Source organism: Pongo pygmaeus, chromosome 22 (genome assembly GCF_028885625.2).
Source record: "Pongo pygmaeus isolate AG05252 chromosome 22, NHGRI_mPonPyg2-v2.0_pri, whole genome shotgun sequence".
Taxonomy (NCBI): Eukaryota; Metazoa; Chordata; class Mammalia; order Primates; family Hominidae; genus Pongo; species Pongo pygmaeus.
This window is the reverse complement of record NC_072395.2, coordinates 34331093-34337092: the sequence shown is the minus strand read 5'-3', so window position 1 is coordinate 34337092 and position 6000 is coordinate 34331093. Positions and strand designations below refer to the sequence as shown.

The 6000-nt window shown below is 32.2% G+C and overlaps 1 long non-coding RNA gene across 1 annotated transcript in view; it reads right to left on the bottom strand.

Moving 5' to 3' along the window:
* Positions 1 to 5690: 5690 nt before the first annotated feature.
* Positions 5691 to 6000, bottom strand: part of LOC129022459 (uncharacterized) — a 51486-nt gene continuing 51176 nt past the window's right edge. The window contains exon 5 of the long non-coding RNA XR_008496435.2: positions 5691 to 5924. This is a non-coding gene — a long non-coding RNA (uncharacterized LOC129022459). The remainder of the gene's footprint in view (positions 5925 to 6000) is intronic.

Genomic DNA, 6000 nt, shown 5'->3' with positions numbered 1-6000 from the left:
TCCAAACCATATCAATCATCATGTTTAAAGTATTGTAAAAAAAATAAAAGGCATGGAGTCAGAAGACCATTGAATAAGTCTCTTAATTTCTCTGAGCTTGTTGGCACCCTTTTTCAAATATAAAAAAAATCCATTTCCTACTTTATCCTAAACTAAAATTATTATTTTTTCTTGTTTTTGTTTGTTTGTTTGTTTCTTTGTTTTGTTTTGTGCAGTGGCATGATCTCAGCTCACTGCAACTTCCATCTCCTGTGTTCAAACAATTCCCTGCCTCAGCTTCCCAAGTAGCTGGGACTGCAGGTGCACACCACCACACCCAGCTAATTTTTGTATTTTTTGTAGAAACAGGGTTTCATTATGTTGGCCAGGCTGGTCTCGAACTCCTGGCCTCAAGTGATCCACCTGCCTCAGTCTCCCAAAGTGCTGTGATTACAGGTATGAGCCACCATGCCCGGCCCTAAACTATAATAATTTCGACTGGAAAAACAGATAAAAGTGTTTTTAAACCACAAAGAACTGTGAATATTGTAGTCTTCTTTGAAAAATATCAGATATTTAAAAATTATTGTCGTGCCAACTAATTGACTATATGATAAAATTTTACTAAATAATTTAAAACAAAATGTTGATTTTGTATAATACTTTATATGTCAATAGTTTTTAAAATTCGTTTATCATTTTGTTATGTAATTAAAATATAATTGAAGTTACAATGCCTAATTTAGCCATGGCAATCCTAGTGATATATTTTAAATAATTATTATGAGAGGCAAATTTCCTAGATAGGCTATAACAAACATGTCATTTACATAGGTCAAAATGCTAATCATACTCACCTCTTTGCTGCCACCAAATCTAAATGTTTGATTTTACCGCTTCTCTGTGAACTTCTTTGAAATAAAAGGACTGAGTGAGATAAAGAAGAAGAAAATGTTAAAAGATGCCAGATAATGATAGTGAAAGCGAAGTCCAGTTTAAATAACAATGTGGCCTGCATTCCAAGGGAAGGCACTTTTGAGTGGTGCAAAGAAGTAACAAGGAGCCAGGACAATGACCATTGCTTCCTGTTTGGGAATAAGAGAATGTGTGTACACAGATACAGATGAATACACACAAACATACACATACACACACAATTTTATAGTTTCTTCCTTTTCCTTATATCCAATACATACTCTATTGGTTGTGTCATTAAAGTGTGAGCCTTCAGAGATCAGTTACTGTGCAGCATGTTCCTGATTGACAGCCTCCTAGACCTAACCATTGTTACCAGAAAAATCTTACCCTTAAAGTACCTGGCATCTCAAGTGTGATTTACATATTGTCATTTCATAAACATCCTCATAGAGTTAGATCAAGTATTAAGAAAATTTTATTACATAACATTCATTATGTAATTTTTTTTCTTTTTGGTTTTGTCATCTCTAAATTGTGTGCTTTTCATGACATGGCATATTATTTTAATAATCATAAGACATTGTTATGCTGTTCATAGAATACAAAAAGAAAAACTCATTGTTATGGGCAATTTCAATGTGTAAGTATCATTTCTCTCTGGCTATTAAATCTCAGATCAATATGAAAGCAGCCAGGAAGCAGAGGAGGTAATCTACTCACTAATAAACTGTAAATGAAACTCTGTGATTTATTATATTTTTAGAATTTAATATGCACATAAATATTTCAATTGGTTCATTTAAATGTATTCAGAAACACACTAATAGATAGTTGGATAACACCAAAGTCATGAGGTCTGAAGTTGTAAAATTGAATTATTATTCTAATTGGAAATAACCAGTGGTAAAGAATTATTTTACTTATAAAGTTATCATATTTCATATTCTACTCATCTTTTACTCACATAAGCTTTCCCCAGGAATGTTCTTTCTTATTCTGTCCACTGGCCCAAATCCTGAAAATCCAGAATAAAGGACACCTTTGTGTCTATAATTTCCCATTGCACTTCATTTGTATCTTTTTTTGTAGCATGCCACTCTCTGAATTATACCACATATCTAGTTTTTCATATTAGATTATATTAAAGGTATTTGAGGATATAATATGTTTACCTCTTTATGTTCTACAGAACCAGGTACAGTACCTTAAATACTGTAGATATTGAATAAATATTTCTTGAGTCAGTATATCTGTAACAGATTGTTAAAGGGAAGTTTCCTAACTCACTTTTATCTGAGACATAAAAATAATAGGTATTGCATTTCCAAGTAGCATTTCCAAGTAGCTTTGTCTGAGACAAAAGAATAATAAGTGTTGCATTTCCAACTAGGTAGGTGGTTAGGAACCAGTTCGAGAACTCACTTATATCTAACATAAAAGGTATAATTAGAAAGACCTAAATTCGTATGTTCAACAAGGTGAAGAATGTGTGCCATTTGCTTAAAGTCTATGAGTGCAGTGCCACTTGAAAAGCTTAAATATTTGTTTCCGGCAGCTGGAGATTTGGGGAATTGATGTCTGACCCATGCCTGAGAAAGATGAAGGAGAGAGCTTGACTAGAGCAGCCTGTGGTGGCTGAGAGTTGGAATAAGGCAGTAAAGGAGAGGCATTGAGAGAGTTGTGGTTCAAGGAGTCCAATGTGGGGCACGTGACAACATAGAATGAAAACACACTCTTATAAAGGATGCTTTAAAATAACACCTGTTCTGTAAAACCTTTTGCAATCGCGAAGATTTAAAGGATAAAATTTAATAATTTTGACACTGTGAAATACTCACCACAATCAAAATAGTGAACATGCCGTCATCCCCCAACATTTCCTCAAGCTTCTTTGTAACACCTGCCTTTCATCCATTCTACCTTATCCTTCCATCCCCAAACAATCATTGCTTGCTTTTTATCAATACAAATTAGTTTGCCTTTTGTTGAGTTTTATATAAATGGAATCATCTAATACATACTCTTTTTTGGGGAGGGGAAGGTCTTGGCTTTGCTTATTCAGAAACATTTTTAGGTTCATCCATGGTGTTGATTTTATCAGCAGTTCCCCCATTTTTGTTACTAATATTCAATTTGTTGGGTACATTATAATGTGTTATGTATTCACCTATTCATAGGTATTTAGGTCGGTTTTGACTATTACAAGTATCTCTTACAATGATAAATGATATATGGACATATATTTCCTTTTTATTCCTTTGGGTAAATATCTAGGAGTAGACTGGCTATACCATATGACTGACATATGTTTAGCAAACAAAACAAAACAAGTTGTTGAGCTGTTTTTCTAAAGTGGTTGTGTCATTTTCCATACACAAAGTCAGAGTATCAGAGTTCCAGTTCCACCCTCTTCTCTGCAATACTTCAGATAGCCTCTTTTAATATTAGCCATTTAAGCAAGCATGTCATAGTATCTCATTGTGGTTTTTAATTTGCATTTTATTAATAATTAATGATGTAAAGCATCTTTTAATGTGTGTATTCTCAATTCACATAACATTATAAATTACAGAAATTATGCAGTTTCTATGACTTTAAGTGACTATAAGTCTGTCTGTTTCTTGCTTTTACAACATATCAGCTATAACTGAATCGACTATACGGTTTGTTATTTCAGTAAAAATCTCCTAACTCAATAACTCAGTAAATCCATAATATGTTGTTTAATTACATGTTAAATGTTCTATGGAGTTATTAATGTAGCAGATTCTTTAAAAAACTACTTTTTAAGGAAACATTAGGGTAATTTTTGAACTATTATAACACAAGGCAAAGCATTTGTGAGAAGTTAGCATATTGACAAAAATAAATGGCAAACAGAAGGATGATGTAAAGAAGCTCTACTAGATATTTTTTAAATGTTTCAATACAGATTTCAAAAAACTGCTTCAGACTATAAGCACTACACTGAGTATCACCCAACTAATAAATAAAAATTAAATGTAAAATTAATAAAATATGACTACAAAGTTAATTTCAAATTATTTAGTTTCTATTAAATGCAAATATTATATAAGGCAAATGGTGGTAAACAGGAGTCTCCAAATCTACAGTATATGTGTTTTGAATAATATTGTATTTGTACAATTTTTATTCTAGCACAGGAAGGAATTTATGTTTCATAATCTTGGACTTATTCTGTTTTGTTCCGGTTACCAATTATCCATACATTTCTCCCAGTCTATTTTCTAACTTGCTTCATAAAATATCCTATAGGTATTCATTGGTTGAATAAAAATCCCTCAGTAATAATTTCTAAAAGCGGGGAAGGCATAACCCTAATGAACAGCCACAAGATATTTCCAGTTTGATGAATGCAAGTCTTTTGACATTACATTAGACCTTTTGCATTATAGATCTAATGAGGAAGAGAAATATAAGAATGGTGACTTAATATTAACCCTCAAAACTAAGACTTTGACAACATCCTGTGCTATTAGGATAATTGTAATAAGCTGAAAAGAAAACTCACCTTAATAATTTGCCTCATAGTGAAAGACAAAATGATCACAAAAACTGTTTATTTTGCCAAAGTAGACATAGTCTGATAAATCTTAATTCTTGATATAAATTTTAAATAAATTTTACTTTGAAAAATGAAAACACTAGAAATTAAAAAAATAATTTCTACTAGTTATAGCATATTTTAAGAACTCTGTTTAATACTTTTTTTCAGCACCACTCAAAATGGAGGATAAAATGAATCACTTTTTGGGGGTAGAAATCTAAGAAATATTGTCCTCTAATTAGCTGTAATGTTTTCACGGAATATGATCTGTCAATTTGTATGATATTACATCAAACTTTTAAATACTTTATAATCATTTATCCCTGCAAATATTCATTTTCATAAGTTTTAAAACATAACATCATAAAAGCTGTTTCAAAGCAGGTAAAAATATGTGTGAATATGCCATGGAAAATTTAATAAATAGTAACTGACAGATCTTGTACTTTGAGACCCAAATACTGACCATATAGTGTATGGAAGAAGTCTTGAATAACTCCAGTTGTCTCAGAATTGATATTTAGAGCACTAGAATAGATAATATATTAATATATGTCTATAATATACACAGATCTATACATGTATACATACATCTATACAAGTATGTATCTATCTATTTAACTATTCCATAAGCTGATATTCCCAATTTAAATTCCACACTAGAAGATTTGTTCTATTCCCTAACTCCTTTTTATATGGTTACTCCCTCTTCCAATAGTGCAACCATTGTCCACAATATATAATCTCATTTGTCAGTCTTAGATTACATTGAAAGCAGTTCTAAAAGTACCAATCCATGCCAATACAAAAATATTGCTAATGAGGTTACAGAACCTTTTAGAAAGTCTTTTTTGTCTTTACACTGAAGGTATTATAGTCAAAATACTGTGCTAATGTGTTTGCAAGTTATTCGGATTCCTTCTTTGCTCCACCCCTCAGTTTGGTTGCATTTTTCCAATACGTTGAATGGAAATACTGTTAGGTTCATTTGTTTATTGGTTTGTTTTTCATTTTAAAGATGTTTCCCTCAAACTTCTTAATTTTATTTTATTAATTATGTAAAATATTAACATGGGTCCAAAAGTAAAACCTATACCAAAAAGGGGAGTCTGAGAAGCTCACTCTTTCTTTAACACCGTTTCTCCCCATTTCCATTTCTATGTATGAATAGAAATATTAGTTTCCCAGGACTGCCATAAGAAAACAACAGAAGCAGCGTGGCTTTAAACAAAGGAAATGTATTCTTTCATGGTTCTGCAGCCTGGAAGTCTGAAATTAAAGTGTCAGCAGGGCCCCGCTCCCTTTGAAAGATCAATCCAGGGAAGAATCCTTGCTTGTTTCTTCTAGCTCCTGGTGGTTTCCGCATTCTTGAGCTTGTGGCAGTACAACTCCAATCTTTGCCTTTGTCTTTCCATGGCCTTCTTCCCTCTGTGTGTCTGTGTCTCTAAGTCTTCTTCTCCTAAAAAAAAAAAAATACACAAAAATAAAAGAACCTCTACTCTACTACTCTGCTACTACTCTATACTACTACTCTA